We start from the raw sequence: 19,538 nt of genomic DNA, 5'->3' as shown, positions 1-19,538 counted from the left end.
CAGAATTTGCCTTCATATTTTATGCGACCCGAGCTTAATAAAGAAGAAAAAAAATCGACATATTGACGTTCTTAAAATCATTTTGACTTAAGGAAAATATATTCTCATATTGCAGATGTGTGTGAAGACAATTGTGGAGATAAAATGTTTTTGTAAGTTAACTACTTTAGTAGGGCTATCTAGTAAATCCTTTTTCAAATACCACATCAGGGAATTATGAGTTAATACGGAGGGGTCCCCCTTTTTCGAATCATCCTCTATAAGCTACAGTGCATTTACACACAGCTCATTGAGGGAACTGTGTAATTCCTCATTTCCCCTGTGGAGGCACTGCAGTTGAATTAAGCACTTGCTGCTGGGTTCGCCAAAGGATTAAAGATGATCACTTAGGTTCCATTAGCACCTTGTGATCAGTTTATCACCCTGGGACCTTTCCAACAAAAAGAGATTAGCAAAGGTGAACAACCCTCTTAGATCCCAGAAGACCTTCACCTTAGTCTTCTACTTTTACCACCTGGAAATTCTAGATTATTTGACTATTTTCTGAATTTAAATGAATTACATTTGTTGATGTCAGATCATCTGGTATTTCAGAACATTCTGTGCCAGAGTACCAATAATAGTATCTCAAAGAGTTTGGCCACTATAAACTCCTTTTCTGCGAGCAGGTTGTCCATGAACTAGTTATACATCAGTGGACCCCCCCCCATGATCAGTTGCGATCATTGAAAGAAATGCTTGGCATTAATCACACTTGTAATGACGCTGCAAGGAAAGTGAAATATAACTTTACGTCCATTAAAATCTATAGTAAGGATGGCTTTACATGGGCAGATCCCTGCCAGGTAACGAGCGTCGATTGACGATACTTGTCGATTGACACTCATTTACTCCATTTACATGGAGTAATGATTGTGGCTATATGGGGATGAATGATCGTTAATACAATTGTTCGTCTACGTACAGTTTGCGAATTGTCAGCAGTACATCCCCTGTTGCCAACCAACGACAAACGGACATTTTTATGGCAGCTTAAAAGACAAACTACTTGCTCGTTCGTCGACAGCTTACAGGGGCTAATGATCAGGAATGAGTTATTGTTCGCGCGATCATTGGCCCGTGTAAAAGGACCTTAAAGGGGTTGCCTGATGACAAAAACCAGCATTCAATCAGCTATTCAAAAGGAATAAAGCACTTTACTAGTTTACTATTGGTCTAAAAATTTATATTACCCCGTTTTGTCCGATAGTCACGTGATGCAACTTTCTGAAAATCTTGTTATTCCACTTACATCACACACACATCCCCCTTAATGCTGTTTGACGCTGTGTGCGCGTTTGTCATTGAAGATTACATCCACAGTGGGCCAAGCTTTCTACTTGTATAACAGAGCATGCGCCAATCTGCTTGCCGGACGCATGCCCAGTTTAGTGCTCCTATTGCACATGTGCAAGAGTGAAGCAGCGACTATTGATTGAGCGGGCACTGTACCGTGTTTTACAAACGCATGCTCAGTCCTTTCCAGCAGTTCCCTTTGTTTTTTTTCTGATGTTCAACCCAATCAAATGGTTATGTCAATCCCTGGCTAACCTGGCTATTTACATATGGGTATAGTAGGCGGGCTGAGGGAGGTGGAGAATGCGGGCACAGGGAGGTTCAGCAGGTGGGCACAGGGAAGCGGAGCAAGCAAAGTGGGCAGGCAAAGGTATTGAAGGGGGCATGCTGAAAGTACATTTCAGAGAGTTTTGGCCAGATATTACGATGGAAGAGACGTCAGTGCTATGACATGAACGCAAATTGGTGATGAGCGGAAATGTACAACATAAATGGAATGATATCATGTAAGCCATCCAAAAAAAAGGTTAAAAAGAGGTAAAATGTATTTAGGGTTGTCAGTGTGCCTGTACAGAGCTATAACCATTTGAAAAAATATTCAAAATTAGTTTGGAAAACCACTTTGAGGGTCACCCTTTGTCATGCCCCATGCTCTAGCTAATACAGAGGGGTCCAGATCAAGGGAACCCCTCTATTATCTATCTATGGACTAATAGGCCATATTGAAAGTAATTATCCAAGAGGGTCAACCCCTTTAAATTCTAGTAATGTTGGACTGATTAAACCCACATTGACCATTTGACCATAGGATTTTGTTTCATACAGTTCCAGAATGTGATGGTCATTGTGAACCCCAATAATTATTATACATTGTGACTAGGATATGTAGAAAATTACCAGGAACCTATCTGAGTTTCTTGATATATTCCATTTGGAAATCTGTGGTGCCCATCGCCTAGTCCTGATGATACTTAGGAACCAGCCTCCCACTCAGTGTCTATGCGATGTTGGAAAGTTTGTAGTATAAGTCATCTAGTTACATTCTTTCTACAGAACAGGTGCCCCCTCACAGTAGATCTCTTAATGAAAAACCAAGGAGATACGTGTCTCCTCAAAGCCTGATACTGGAAGTCTTGTACAGCTGGTAAATATCTTCTGAAATTCCTGATAAGTGAACCTTCAACTGACGGCCAAATTTAGCCACAAGTTTTTCCTCTGAATAGTTGTGCATGTGTTTATGTTTACCAATGGACTAGATTGCATCCAGACGTGACCACTGTGGTTGGATGACAGCATTGCCATGTGTGCAGAAGAGATCACACCAATTAATCTGATCTTGTTTGGTCCTTTATTGGGAACTATTATACTACATTGTGAAGATGCTTTTAAATTAGAGAAAGTGGCTATAATAGTGGTGAATGTCCATCTAAACCCACTAAATGACCCCCAACGCATCAATCCAGAAGTGCCAAGATATCCTCACTAAATAACCTGTAGAGTTGTTCAAAGCACCTGGTCTTTTGAAGAACCTTACAGACTATGAAATTCTAGCATGTTAACCCTCCTGATGCTTCTGCTTGACCAAGAGGGCACCTACAAAAGGCTCTAAGAGAGGTAAGTAGTACATCTGAACCCACTAAATGACCCCTAAAGTGTCAATCTTGTAGGTACTTCTGTTTGGCCAAGAGAACTTAATAAGAGGAAACACTGGTCAAATACAGATGTACTGTCTCATTTAAGCACTTTGATCTATGAGCTAAGATAGTAGAATAGGTTCACCTGCAGTCTAAGTAAAAGCACAGATGCGATGTCAAGACATATTCCTCTACATCTGTAATCCTCTCTGGTTTGACCCCCCCAGTTGAACCACTTTAAAAAGTTTGTCCATTTTAGAAACCCATTTTCTTATACACATTTAGGGAATTCTAAGTTAATAGAGGGGGCTCCACTATTCAGGATCCTTATTTCTTGACCAGGGTAGAGTTACAAAGAGCCTCTCTCGCTCTGGAGGACCTGTTGTAATGACGGGGTAAGGAGACAGACAGGTGAGCCCTAATCTACCCGCCACTCAGTCCCTGCCTACTTGCTCGACCCGTCCTAGGCGACGGCGTACAACTGGGCGACGGTCCCTACGCTCAATATGTGCATGATAGACAAACAGACAAGGGTACACAGAAGCTAAGGGAAAAGGGGCAGTTGCCCACGGCAACACCATGAGCAACAAGAGTAGTGAACGAGCCGAGTCAAACCTGGAGTGTACGAGGTACCAAACGAGAGCAGGAGCGAAGTCAGTAAAGCCAGGGTCAAAATGAAGCTGAGGTCAATAGTAATAGCTGGAACAGCAGAGCCAGGAAACAAGAGAGCATCACAGGCAAAGACAAAAAGCAAATTAAGTGTAAAGGATCTGCCAGGCACAGCTTCGGGGGTTAACTCCCTTAATTAATCAGTCAGCACCTGAATCTACATCCCTGAGACTGACTCCAGCTTCCACCACTCAGGCTGGCAGGCTTAGGAGTGGGAGAGCCTATCGCAGCCTGGCCAGACTCAGCTAGCTCCCGCCCTCTGTCTATTTATACCTGCATTTCCTGTTCCTCCTTGCTTGTTATTCTTTTTCGTGTGGTTTCCTGGCCCAGCTACAGCTCCTTCTATTTTGTTCCTGCTCCATACAGACCCTGGCTTACTGACTACTCTTCTGCTCTTCGTTTGGTACCTCGCACACTCCTGGCTTGACTCGGCTCACTCACCACTCTGGTTGCTCACGGTGTTGCCGTGGGCAACTGCCCCTTTCCCTTGCTTGTATTCCCTTGTATGTTTGTCATGTTTGTCGTGCACTTACTGAGTGCAGGGACCGCCGCCCAGTTGTACCCCGTCGCCTAGGGCGGGTCGTTGCAAGTAGGCAGGGACAGAGTGGCGGGTAGATTAGGGCTCACTTGTCCGTTTCCCTACCCCCCGGTCATTACATATAATAACCGGGTCAGTAACTCCTCAGGGGTCTCTCCCTTTTTCTGTAATTTTGGGTTTAATCCACGGTTCTCCTCCGTTTCACCTGGTAGTTCCAACAATCCCGAGGTAGAGGTCGTTCATCGGGAACTGTGCACAGTCTGGGCCCAGGTTCAGAAGAACCTAGAGGCGTCCCAGAGCGTACAAAAAACTCAGGCTGATAGAAAACGTTCTGCTAACCCCCTGTTTATGGTCGGGGATCTGGTGTGGTTGTCGTCTAGGAACTTGCGTCTCAAGGTTCCGTCCAAGAAATTTGCTCCCCGGTTTATTGGGCCGTATAAGGTCATTGAGGTCCTCAATCCTGTCTCCTTCCGGCTGGAGTTACCCCCGTCTTTTCGTATACACGACGTGTTTCATGCCTCCCTCCTTAAACGCTGCTCCCCGTCCTTGGCTCCCTCGAGGAGACCTCCTGTTCCCGTCCTCACCCCTGAGGGGGTGGAATTCGAGGTGGCCAGGATTGTGGACAGCAAGATGGTCCAAGGCTCCCTCCAGTACCTGGTCCATTGGAGAGGTTACGGGCCCGAGGAGAGGACTTGGGTACCCGCCCGGGATGTTCACGCTGGGGTATTGGTCAGGAGGTTCCACCTGCGTTTCCCCAGTAAGCCAGGTCCACTTAGAAAGGGTCCGGTGGCCCCTCATAAAAGGGGGGGTACTGTAAAGGATCTGCCAGGCACAGCTTCGGGGTTAACTCCTTTAATTAATCAGTCAGCACCTGAATCTACATCCCTGAGACTGACTCCAGCTTCCACCACTCAGGCTGGCAGGCTTAGGAGTGGGAGAGCCTATCGCAGCCTGGCCAGACTCAGCTAGCTCCCGCCCTCTGTCTATTTATACCTGCATTTCCTGTTCCTCCTTGCTTGTTATTCTTTTTCGTGTGGTTTCCTGGCCCAGCTACAGCTCCTTCTATTTTGTTCCTGCTCCATACAGACCCTGGCTTACTGACTACTCTTCTGCTCTTCGTTTGGTACCTCGCACACTCCTGGCTTGACTCGGCTCGTTCACCACTCTGGTTGCTCACGGTGTTGCCGTGGGCAACTGCCCCTTTCCCTTGCTTGTATTCCCTTGTATGTTTGTCGTGTTTGTCGTGCACTTACTGAGTGCAGGGACCGCCGCCCAGTTGTACCCCGTCGCCTAGGGCGGGTCGTTGCAAGTAGGCAGGGACAGAGTGGCGGGTAGATTAGGGCTCACTTGTCCGTTTCCCTACCCCCCGGTCATTACATTAAGGTATACATAGACAGAGGGCGGGAGCTAGAACCGTCTGGCCAGGCTGTGATAGGTTCTGCCACTCCTCAGTCTACCAGCCTGAGTGGTAGCAGATCGAGTCACTCTATCAGACCTAGGAGCAGATGCAGACTGATTAACCATGGGCGTCGAAACAGAAGCTGTGTCTGGCAGATCCTTTACACCTGTCTTATCGTGTATTAAACAGACAACCCATTGATATAAATGGGTATTGTGTAATGCTTGATTCCCCCTGTGGTGACGCTGCAGAGGAATTAAAAATGTACTACCAGGTTTCTCAACAGATTACAGCTAATCGCTGAGGGTCCAGGCAGGGGGACACTTTGTGGTCCAGTAATTGTTGAGGGACCCTACTAACAAGTACGGATTGTATGAAAGTGGAGAACTTTAGGGACAACTTTGAGTTGACCAAACGTAAAGAAAAACTAAGGAGAAACATCCTTTTACTGTAAAGCAGTGCAGTCATATATTTAAGAAGTATGATTCAGATTGCCTAGACTATAAAGGGAAACAGAGAAGGAGGAGTGGTAAGAACGTCCATGCAATGTCCAGATCTCCTGGTTATGTTTACCCTAGGCTTTCTCTAGTCACCTTCAATAAATCACTGTCTTTATCTTGTTTTGTGAAATAACAGTGAAGGGTGACATCACTAATGAGCTCCTACCTAGTGACTCAGACCTCCTTGAAGATGATCACTTAGGATTGTGCAATAGAGCAAATCACTCATGTGAACCTTTAATCACCCTGGATGAAAATTGCTGAGAATTGCCGTGTACCACACCGGAATGAATATCAGGATTGCTGGATGGATACATTTCATGAATTGAAACTTTGTATCTATTTTGGTTGTATTGTGTCACCTCAATACAATCCTGAGAAATCAGTCACACAGTCACTGGTATTGTTCTTATGTTGTTATAGTAAAAGAAACAGAGAATTTACCCCCCCCCCCACACACAACCCCACCCCTCCCAAAACCAGAATAAACATTTTCCAAGTTGTTTTGGGCTCTTACGTGGATAATACACAACAGATGTTGTGTGACAACTACTAAAGGCAGCCATTACAGTGCCGATATTTTATCGTTATCACCCGGCTGTCCTCGGACCCTGAATGGCATATAAATCCGCATGAAGAATGATATCTTACTTACTATCTCCAACTGTTCTGCCCGTGTGTCTGAGTAATTTTAGCATTCTATTCATGAACCACGGGATGAAAGCCGGAGTGCGACCCTGAAGCCGACCCACTTTTTTAACAGAGAATTGGCATAAATATATTCATAAATCTGGCCCAATATCCCCAAAACAATAATATTCCCTAACAGCTATAAGTTCATTAACCCTGGTCTGGTATTAGACAAAAGGAATATATAGAAGGGGGCCAAAAGCAAAAAAAAATGGGGTCTTCGAATGATGACTCACAAAAACACCCCATTTTCTAGTTACTGCCCTCACCCACCTACATTCTTTATATGAGAAAAGAGCAGTATGGAAATTATGGTAAGGGATGAACATGGGTAACAGCAGGTGCATAATCAGGGGCGAACATACCATTGGTGCAACCTGTGCAGCTGAGGGGCCCAGTCACCTTAAAAAACGTATTTTACTGTTTACTGGGCGTAACTATACAGACTGTAGAGGTTGCGCGTGAACCCTTGCCCTATAGCATGAAGGAGCTTCGAAAGGTCTCTCCATCCATATAAAGAGACCAGTACTATAAATGATATGAGATAGTTGGGGGCTCTGTTACAAATTTGGCATTGGGGACCAGGAGCTTCAAGTTTTGCGTTTGGGTAACAGTGATGGGGCCAACCTTAGCTGGAACTCCTCTCATCATGAAGCCCGTAGAACCCACAGGTGCCACCTCTATACTGGTACATCCAGAGTTGTAGCCACGGCAGAGTAGCGAATTGACGCCACCTAGCACTCAGCACCCTAGGCACATGCTCTACCACCCCCCCCCCCTTAACTACTCTCTCGAATACATTATTGGCCATATATATACTTTGTCATTTTTATTATTTTTTTCAGAATAGGGGCCAGTAGATAAATAAGAGGATGTGGGTCAATAAGTGGAACAGTTGAGAGTTACTGTATTTATCATCAAACCTTTTCCGAGACAGAGCAATTTAGGTCACAGATACCATTAGATGAATTTCTCTTTTAAGACGACTGAGGCATCGACTGAGCAGTTAAACAAAACACCAAGTCATGAAAGTAATATGTGAACTTATTGTATCTTAAGCAGCATTTTCTATGCACAGATTTCACACTGAATAGACTCAAAGCCTGGGTACGTGGAGGGACATGGCGCTCAGACAAAGGAAAGTTCACCTCTCAACACCACAATGGTTCTGTGTACGCAGACACACTGTGCAGGAACCTGTGAACCAACTCTTTATTTTTATTTCTTCTCTGCATTTCTTTTCATCCAGTGAATTCACACCGGTATAATAAAATGTGTTTTTCAATATCAAAGGTTCGTCCGACTTTAGGATTCGACAGCCATCTCATCCCCTGCTATCAAGCCTAAATGGTTCCCGGTTAACCCTTAGATCTGTGGAAGGCTGACATGAAATGGAGGTTCTTCTAACTAGGTTTGATGATTCCTCTGGCTGCTTCTGACACAGCTTATCGAGCAGAGATGACACCTCCATGACTCTCGACTGACCCTTTGTACAGTTATGAGTCAAACCCCACAGTGCTTAACTGGAGACAGCAGTATTAATGGTGTCTCATTTTATGGCTTTTGCACTTCAGTAAATCTAGAGAAACAAATACTGCATTGTATCTAACCTGTTTACAGCCGAACAGCGGGTAGAATACAACATGTTCATGTCTTTGTATCGCACATAGAGAAATTGTTTTACGTTCCGCACAGTTGGTTTAGAGGAGCGATACCGAAGATACATCTTAAAATTATACCTAGTGTCTGATGGAAATGTAAAACGAAGTTATGGAGCGTGCCCAAAATGTGTAAATAGACTATAAGGAGGTTGTCAGAAGAACTTGGATATTGCTGACCAGTGGGGGGTAATTGGTGATAACGTAGAAACCACTCAGTTGAGGTGTCTATAGAGTAAATTCAATATTTAAGTCAACAGTCCCCACCCAATATGTATGTGAAGTGTTAGGCCTCCTGCACATAGTCGTATTCTGGATGTCTATAAGCTCACAGTTGTACAACGCTGTAATACGGCAATAGTGGAAGTCTATGGAGCCATATTGTACCTCCGTATACCTCCATATTCCATCAGATGGCCTATTATATATTAGATTTTAGATATTGTCCTCTAGAAGCTTTGTAGTATAGTACAGAGGTACCGCATAGAGGCACACAGTGTGCCTACATCTCCGTAGTATGGATCTGTAGGGACTGAATATGCCACCATACCCTTAAACCCTTAGAGTTGGTTGATGTGAACCTTTCTGAGCTCCATATACCTTCCATTTTTTTCTTGTCATTATCAAAAAACAGGATTGGATCCACCAGCACAAAGAAGAAGGAAGACTGTTCCGATGGTAACGATTGTCCAGTTTTCTGCTTGGATCCAAACCCATTTAATATAGAGACATCCACCCGGTCAGATGTGAACTCATGGTCGAATACTACAAGTCTGCAGTGCTGGTCACCGAGCCACTTTGTCATCCAGCAACATGCAATCATTTCTCATGAAGCACTAAGGGAAGAAAATTGTACCAAATTTGGAGCTTTCTTTTTTGTTGGCAAACATTCTGATGGAGAAAGGGTGGGCAATACCTACAATGGCATATCGGGACTGCGCAACCCAGGAAACATTTTATTTATACGGTATGATGAAAAACAGTTGATGATGAAGTAGAGTATCATTCTTTATATCATTTGGTACATGACTTTGTTGCTCCTTCAGACAATATTACTTTTGGGTCTACGGGGTTGGGTTAGCATTGGTGTTTGTGCTACAATGTATCACTGCAAAACAAATAAAACAGGAATAAAAGGGTAACGTTTTTAGTTTTTTTTTAAAAACAACATATTCTGGTTTATTTTATTTATGGAAACGAGCTAAAAAAGTACAGAGCCCTAAACATTTTTGGCATATTTGAATAAGGAAATAATTTAAAAAAAGTGTCTGTAAAGGACAGAGTTGAAGGTTTATAAGTCAGAAATTGGTCTTAAATTTGTTGTACAGGATTAGAAAGACATAACTATTTTTTTCCCGAATACAGTGCCACACCTATCCACAGGTTGATTGTGGTATTGCAGCTCAGCTCCATTCTCTTCAATGGAGCTCAGCTGTAATATCGGACACAACTTGTGGACAGGGGTGGCACAGTTTCTTGAAGAAAGTAGCCATGTTTTTTCAATCCTGCTCAACCCCTTTAATGTCCAAAGCATACTATTGTGTTTCCCCTTTTTCTGTTACCCATACATGATTTCAAGACCAAAATGGGCACAGATTACAGTGGAGATTGGAAAAAGAAGCCATTTGTGTCACCTTTTTTGGGGGGATGGTAGCAGTGTTGAACTGGGGTACATTGAGCCTCCCAGACATAATTATTTTTAGGGCTAACCCATCAGGTATACAAAAAATGTTTTGGTTACTATGAAGTGATTTCCCTTGAGGTCGTCTTTGTTGAACCTCATAGGCCTTGTTATGGCTGGGCCTCATCTTTTTTGCCCACTGGTGGATCCTCCGCTTCTCCTATGAGTCAATCCAACCCTGGATGGCGGCAAAGAGTGAAAAGACTGTTGTACAATAGCCTCAATTTCTTAGGTCCCATATCAACTGGTTTTTTTTTTCTTTCTTTCTTTTAAGATTTTAGAGTAATTCTATATTTATACAATGATATTCTTCTGTTTATCTACAATAACTGAGTTCACTGATTTAATTAAAACACCAAGAAAAAATTTAATTTATCGTGTATCTTCTTCTAGTCTTGATATAACTTTCTTTAATTTTTTTTTTCCGGTTTCCTGCAACATCCTAACCAAGGGTGTACAGTACATACCAGAGACCAGGGGTTAGCAAAAAAAAATTTCTACATTGCGCCATTTACAAACGTAGACGATGAAGTTCTCAGAGTGCCAGGCAGTATATGAAAGTCATATAATGCCAACTGATTTCTTTAGTGAAATCTCATGCGACTGCTGTGTGTTTTCCAGCCCTGAAGAAACCTGTGACAATGGCGCACGCTGGAGCCATTAATCAAGCCAAGGGGGACGGTATTGGGCTAAGTTTAGGCTTTAGAGCATTTGCAGGGCTTAACACTCAGGGTGCCAGGCAAACATGTCCTACGTGCCGGCTGCGGCACACGTGCCATAGGTTGCTGACCACTGTCATAGAGACACACCATGCATCGGCTATGGGGCAACAGCTCTGGAGATACCGGTCCTAGCCCTAGTAAGATACATATTCTAATGGGTGGTGAGAAAACAAGATTGAGGAATGAACCCAATAGAGGCGTAGCTATAGGAAATGCCGAAGTAGCAATTGCACCCGAACCCTGAAACCTGATGTGGCCCTCTGCCATATAAGAAGGCTCCAGGATTATAAAGGGCATATGGTCAGTGGTATTAGGGTCCCAGATTTTGCATTAGGGCCCAAGAGCTTCAAGTTATATTTTTACAGCCCAAGGACCATGGAAAGAAAATAAAGGGTGAACAAGCGCCAATTTCTCCTGTCCAAGGTGGTTAGGTGTGTGGTGGTGTCAACCAGTTTTAGATACGGGCTCCATTTTAATCTTTGGGGCATCCCTCTCCTTAGGTACGTCTCCGATCCCAACAACACCAGTATTTTCCTTTTGCTGCTATATAAATAATACTGAATGGAAGTTTTATTGTTATTATGTTATATCGAATATTATTTTTAACAAACTCCTTCATTCTTCCTAATGTGTACAGTGGTAGAAATTGCAATCCACAAATGTATTTTGTAAAGCACACAAGGCAAAAGTGGATCAAATACAATAATATTGATATGTTGATACAGCATTTATTTCAGAGTGGTCTAATCTTATTCCTGCAGTATTAAAACCCGAATTTCCTACACTCTTCCCAAGAAAGACAATAGGGCAATACGTCTAGAAAACCAGAAGTTAATTTTCAGCCACTTTACAACTCCAGAGAGACATTTCTAAGTGTCTGGGAGACTGGTATTAATTTTGTTCATACCCAAGATAAATAGTGTATGACATAATTTAATGTGGATAGTGAGTTTCGCTGCCATCATCCTACACGGCATAAGATTTCAGAAATTTCAAAGGGACCAATAAACCGGAGAGATTTTCCAATGACTTAAAACCGTGAGAGCTGATTGAAAAAGAAAATACACTTAACGGTGAAAGCTGAAGAAATCAAATAATATCACTGCAGACGTACATATCTAACTATATATATATATATGGTGGAATTAACAGGGAAGAACATGTGCTGTACTACCATTGCTCAACATTAAAGGCTTGTATAAGATTACAATTTATTTATTTTTTTCAAACAGAGCCACCCTTATCTCTAGGTTGTGTCCGGTACTGCAGCTCAGACTTATTCACTTAAAGGGTTGTCCGCTTTGGCCAATTACTACTTGTTAGAAGGATCCCTTGACAATAAGCAATCAGTGGTAATTTGTGAGGAAACCTTGAAGTAAGTGCTTCATTTCCCTACAGTGCCACCACAGGGGAAATGAAGCATTACACATTGTTAATTCAAATGAACATCATTGATTTGTACTAAGCTCAGAAAATCTAATTAGGCATGTCATTTCATTGCCTAAATGAAGAATGTCTGATTGAAAGGTAAGGAAAGGAGTAGATTCTTGGGACTTCGTGGTTACCCAGGAATCTGAGGGCGGTGAGGTTCTCACTGGTTATGGTAAAATATATAATTTTGGGATATAACAAAAGTAGGATTGTTATAAGATATATCAGCCACAGCCATAGAGTCAGCTTTATGAAAGGATATTACTCCCATGGCACATGCAACACCTAAGGGGTCTGAAGATGGCAATGTCTAATATCATAGGAACTTTGGGGTTTGTTATTATCGAATACAACAACATGAGAACTTTTGGGGATGGTTATGTTTAAACTCGGGGGAAAAGTTTGAACCACGACTGGAGTTGATGATGAAGCTGAGGTGTCCTTACAACGATGATCATTTATGGCATATCAATTAAATATTAGGATAGCCTGAAGCAAAGTGTGATTTGGTGTTGTTCTCCTCTCCATGTGCCCCATTTCAATAATGTGTCCGGACTCTATGGCATATATAACAGAACAGTCTCTCCACACGATAGACATATTTTAAGTCAAATTATAAATTAGACAACTTACTTTGTCTACTTTGTCTTCTTTATTAAGGGGTTATTCATTTTGAACAACCCCTCTTTCCACCCAATGATCCTAATTGTCGGGATATAGCTGTTATTATTAAGAGAAGGATCTGCTAAATATTCATTTCACCTGAGTGGTAAAATCCATGGGCAGTCCGTGTAGATGACTGGAGTCCTCCAGGGGGAGATCAGTTCTTTGTAATGGCTCTACCCTTCAGATAATAGACAGAGGTCTATTAGCCTCATATATTTCCTAACCGAGCATATAGAAAGGGGATGACTTGAAATGAACAGTCCCATTAAATTAGGATAAAAAAAAAAGCTTACTTAAAGGCTATGTACACCTTTTAAATGGTTGTTTTTAAAAAAAAAATAAGAATGTGTATCAGTGTGATTGATGCAACTTTCTAAATACTTTTTATAAAAAATTGTTTTTACTTTTTGAGATACAGCTGCTTTGTATTCTGTATACAGAGCAGCTGTATCGTGCGTTGAGACCTGAATCTGTCAGGTCCGCGGGACTGACGTGTTCAGTGACAGCGGGTCCTGCGTGTCTCTGACATGCAGGATCGAGCTGTTACCAATCACATCTAAGTTCATAAAAAGTTCAGAAAACTGCTTGCAAAGAATGTTTATCTCCCTGAAAGACCTGACCCAACCATGTAGTACATTTAAAGAGTATCTGCACTTTTATAAAATTTCAATTTGTCTTAGAGACATATTAGAATTTAGATCAGTGGGGTCCGTGTGCTGAGACTCCAATTGTAGCTGAAATGAAGGTACTGATGCACTCAGCTGAGTGCCCTGCACCTACGGCTGTAATTGGCGCTCCTTGTTAGGGTATGTGCACACGATGAGAGGCTTTTACGTCTGAAATTACAGACTGTTTTCAGGAGAAAACAGCTGCGTCGTTTCAGATGTAAAAGCTCGTCCTCGCATTACGCGAGGCGTCTTTGACGCCCGTAATCTTGAGCTGCTCTTCATTGACTTCAATGAAGAACGGCTCAAATTACGTTGCAAAGAAGTGTCCTGCACTTCTTTGCCGAGGCAGTCAATTTACGCGTCGTCGTTTGACAGCTGTCAAATGACGACGCGTAAATGACAGGTCGTCGGCACAGTACGTCGGCAAACCCATTCAAATGAATGGGCAGATGTTTGCCGACGTATTGGAGCCGTATTTTCAGACGTAAAACGAGGCATAATACGCCTCGTTTACGTCTGAAAATAGGTCGTGTGAACCCAGCCTTAGACTGAAGACGGGCTCATAGACGTTTTATGCAAACCGTCTACAGCCTAACACGGAGCGCTGATCACAGCCGAAGATGCACTTTACAGCTTCTTTTCAGCGACAGCACTCAGCACTCGGACCCTTACCGATCAAAACTTCTAATACATCTCTGTGACATATCAAAAGTCTTTTGAACGTATAGTCACTCTTTAATTGAGTGGCTAGCATGTTATACTGCATTCCCCGTTCCAGGTTTCTGAAACCAGAACCTGCAGCGATCAGCTGATCAGCGCTCCGGCTTAAATCTGAAAAGGAGTTATCGCGATTATAAAACCACTTTAATTTATGTATGCCAAATGCAAACCTTCAATAATTGGAGTCTATATCTTTCATTTTAAAATAAGATTACCTTAATTCACAATAAAAATAGAACAGTTAATGGCCCAACGGCATTATATAAAACAATTGGAAACAAATATGGCACAAAAACGAAAAAAGGGTCCTGATCTTACGTAATTTACTGAACAAGGGTGTGATGTACATTAATCATCTATTCTCTAATGAGATTACACCATGTGGGAAATCGGACGCTTGATGTAATGCATTACTTTAAATGAGCACTCAGACGGCCCCAGAAGAGGAAATTATTTATTAAGATGTGTTTTTTTTTAACTCTACCTCCCATGGCCAAATGTGGAAATTCATTCTATTTTAAAATAAAGTAGACAGCTTTTTTGAAATTATTTTTCTTAATGTTTTTTTTTTTTGTCAAATTAATTTAATCTGTTTGTTCTGTTCATACCGGCTCATGAAATCAAAGTTGCTTTGCACCCTGAAATTTCCTTTCACAAAAATAAAAAATGTTTCCACTTGAGAATTCATGTTTCAGTTAGCTAAGGATTAAAGCCAACAATTTACACTGCATGCTGCACCAGCCAAGGAAATATTGGCAGAAAAAAAAAAATTTACATTTTGTACAACTTTTTTTTCTTGTCTTTAAATGAAGGTAGAATTGAATAATATTTTACTTATAATCAGGTGGAGTACCGAAAAAAATTAATTACGTTTTCAAACCCTCAAGTAAAATTATATAATTCATGCATCATTTTTTAAGTTTCTCTTATAGATTTTTTTTTATCAAGTCCAATACTAAACCGCTCATTTGAAGAATATTTTTAAAAAATTATAAACTGTTTAAAGAATTTGTATATATTTTTTATTATAACATTGCTTAATGTTGCCTATTGTGAGTTACCTGGAATGAGTTATGTGTTTCAAGCACTTTGGCAGGAGATGTTAAATGACTTCATTCTGGTCGCTTCATGTCTTTGAACACAGTAGTCTAATTAACTGGAAAATTTCTTAAAAATAGATCCAGCTTTGTCCAAGAAACCACAATACCTTGTGAACACATATAATGGTGGAAATTAGTCATATTTTAAGTGAAAAAAAATATCAATTGATCTGGCAAATTGCATATTTTCCTGCTGTTTAGGAAGGTATAGAACATGCATGAAATTATAGCCTCTCGTCAATGTAGCAGAAGTGCTTGGTTTGAGAAGTCTGGGATTTACAACATGGGCCCTTAGTGTTTTAACAATTGTTCAAGATGGTCTGGTGCCAATTGTCCTTGTTTAAAAGGGCATAGACTATTGAAGTGCCAGGATTGCTATGCTTGTCTCTGCCAAGACCACCACTAGAGGCCATGATGAAATAAGTGTAATTCTTCGGCGGCCAATAATATGTCTTGACGATGTATCAGATGTTATATGAGACCCTTTCCTTATGTGACTAAATGTGTAATTAAATAATAAAAGAGATTGATGTTCACCTTTTTATTAACTGATTTCCCACCCAGGACCAAGTGCAAATTTTGTCGGCTTTGTTTCGATGGATGCTGTTTGCAATCATAATGTCTACTTGAGCCATGTAATGCTGGCCTAAAGGGATTGTCTAAACTGGACGACCGCTTCTGTACAGTCGTCGCAGACCACCACAGGACTGACTACTGGAATCCCTGGTAACCAGCTGTTATCCCCAGGGGAAGCTGGGGGTGGCCGCAGACTTCAGTAGTCTTACCTGCGCTAAGTAAAATGAACGGACGACCTTGTAAAAAATTATCGCATTGAGTTCTCCAAAGTGGGAGCAACTCTTTATAATGGCTCTTCGCTCTGGCTAATAGACTGCCTGTTTTCCCGATCATTGCCCCATGTAAAAGGGCCTTAAAGCAGGCCAAACCAATTAAGATTTTTTTGCAGTGCTTTAGACGTATCGTTTTTCCCTTATGCCACACGAGGGCATGCCCCCAGCTATGGCATTTAAATGATAAATAATGCATACATCACACCCAAAATAATTACAGACCTACTAAACAAATACAGACCCCAGATCCCCTAAACAACAAGACAAGACACTAAATAAATTCAGACCCCAAACCAGACCCCTGAATAAATACAGACCCCAGACCAGACCTCCTAGATAAAGACACTAGACCCCCTAAATAAATACAGACCGCAGACCTGACTCCCTAAATAAATACAGACCCCAGAATAGACCCCCTTAATACATGCAGACCCCAGACCAGACATGCAGATACTCCTCACTTTCCTGCAGTCCCCTTCACTCCCAGTCACCGCAGAAGACATCATCCTGATGGCAACTTCAGGAAGTTGTCTGTAATGGCGACCGGAACTGAAGGGGACTTCAGGATAGAGGAGAGGTGAGAACATTTTAAAGGATGGGGTGCATCCTGGAGATTTGCCTGCTCTTCCGGGAGGCTGGGAGATCTTTTCTTATGGGACTCTCCCGGACATTTTAAGAGCGTTGGCAAGTCTTAGATTCCCTTCTTTATAATAATATTTGAAATGAATATTATTATTATTTTTTTAGATTTACAATGACTGCCAAGTTACAACAATGAAATACTGGAATACTTAGAAGAGAACATGTGAATAAGAGGTTACAGTATATGGGATGGAGAGAGAGGAGTGCCTAAGAAGGAGCAACATAAGCAGTTTTTGGGAGGTCAGTACATGTGGATTTCCCATCTTAAATGTAATATTCAGGTTGTACCTATTGGTATTTTTTACAATTATTGCTTTGGCGAGGACTTTCCAAAAAGATTACAGCACTGCTCTTAATTAATCATAGAAAACTTTTCAAGCTTTAGAAACTCTTAAACAAAGGCCAGCATTTTCTTTCATGTAAATATATTCAATACAAATAAATTACCTTAAAAAATGACCTGCAAATTCCCCGGTTTGGTGTTGTTTGCATCCGTGGGATCTGCTCATCTATCTAATTAATTATATATAATTATCTCATATTTAATTCTGGTTTGATTAAGTGGTTTGGCTAGAGTATATTTTTAGGTCTTATTTTTCATAGTTTGACTGGTTAATGTGCAAATGTTCTGCAGTACTGGCTTTAAACATATGGTAAAAATATACATTTTTGGTTCCAGTAAAATATTATAATATGCTAATATATGAGATAAATATTCATGTTTTAACTTTATAATGCTGCATTCCTTCCCATCACTCATGGTAAAAGCTTCTATAAGACTAAATTAAATCACTGTAGCATATAAAGCCTTAAAAAACAGAAAATCTGCAACAGAGGGGTCATAGAGAAAAATAAAAATTGACAAAATAGTAAAATAAAAACACAAGATGAAGACAAATGTAATGGTATACATAGGGAAAAAGGTCTACAAATGAGAAAGGATTCACTCCATAGGAATGAACTAAATAACTAATATGTCAATTGAATTATCCAGGCCCACTAAAATTTAACTTGGGTCAAGACCCCACTTCACCCTCAGGATGGCCAGATCATGTTAAAGCAGTGATTTTTTTTTTATCACGTTCAGAAGGTCAATGTGAGATTTTATTGAAATACGGTAAAATTTAAGTAACATTGAAAGGGCTCCGCAGACTTTGGAGAGGACTAAACGTGTCAAGAATTACAACAACATTGAAGGTCCAATAAGAGAACCTAATGTAGTTTATTTTATTTCACCTAGGAATACCAAATCAAAGGGAAATCTACATTTCAAAAAGTCACCAGCCCGAGTCATGTGTCAACTGTATTAGTCTTTGGAGCCATGACAAAACAATCAAAATATGGGACAATGATTGACAACTCTCTAAGACATTTACTTTACACATGGCATGTGTCACGGTGATATGATTTTTTTTTGTATGGTTCCATTCCGAATAAGTTCGGAAAAACGTCAGTTCTTCCTAAATCGAACAATGTCTGAGGAATCGACGTGAAGTACTTAAAAATATTCATGTTAAATCTCGTTTGTAGTCCATTGAATCATGACCACACATGGTCACATATGTGATCTTCCCCCAATTTATTGGTTGACCAGCTGTTCTTCCAACTCGGGCCAAATCAGCATTCCACGAAAAGGAATTTTAGTTGTGTGAGGCCCAGCAGGATGAAGACAGAGAAAAGCTTATTTGTACAGATTTCCAAGGAATCATCACCTGAAGGGTGTTTACTCAATGTTCTGAGGTCAACATTTTGTAGTCCATTGAATCATGACCACACCTGGTCGCATATGTCCTCTTCACCCAATGTATTTTTTGTCCAGCTGTTCATCTTTCAACTACTCAAGTTGGGCCATTGGGCCATCACTTGAAAAGGAATTCCGACAGAGAAAAACTTATTTGTACAGATCTAAAAAAAAATAAAAATAATTGCCTGAAGAGTGTTATACTGAGACTAAAATGTGACAATTTTTTGCATTTAGATATGGGACCAGATGTAGCAGAGGTCTGTCAGCATTTTTTTCTTAGAACTTTACTCTTCCTCCAGCCTTATTCATTTATAAGTCTCTGTATTTGGTCTACCTCCCTAACCCTGCTAAATATATAAGCTAAGCTTCTATTGAGTTATAATCTGATAATATGGATATCTTGGCAAATTTTATTTTTCAGCTTCTGAAATAGAGTTTATGGCCCGGAAAGAGATTGCACTGCTTAAAATGTAAAAAAAAAATGCATTTGGAGATTAGAGAAAGTAGATTAATATTACTAAATGATAGGAAGTTGACACTACTTTAGATGATTAGTATGTCATTTAGTTAAAGGGGATTTTTCTGTTTACGTATATGAGAAGTTATGCTGATTAAACCTATTTTGCAGGAGCACAGTGGGGTTGCAGAGATATTGAAACTCAGTCCCAATATCTGGCGGGGGGGGGGGGGGGGGTACAGAATCTACAAAACAAATTAAGAAAGCATAGGGAAATTGGTGAAAAGGGGCAACAAATTATTCTAATCCCACAATAATATAATCATGATCTATCTATCTATCTATCTATCTATCTATCTATCTATCTATCTATCTATCTATCTATCTATCTATCTATCTATCTATCTATCTATCTCTCTCTCTCTCTCTCTCTCTC

The sequence above is a fragment of the Rhinoderma darwinii genome, chromosome 9 (assembly GCF_050947455.1).
Source record: "Rhinoderma darwinii isolate aRhiDar2 chromosome 9, aRhiDar2.hap1, whole genome shotgun sequence".
Classification (NCBI taxonomy): Eukaryota; Metazoa; Chordata; class Amphibia; order Anura; family Rhinodermatidae; genus Rhinoderma; species Rhinoderma darwinii.
Note: the sequence above shows the minus strand (reverse complement) of the source record.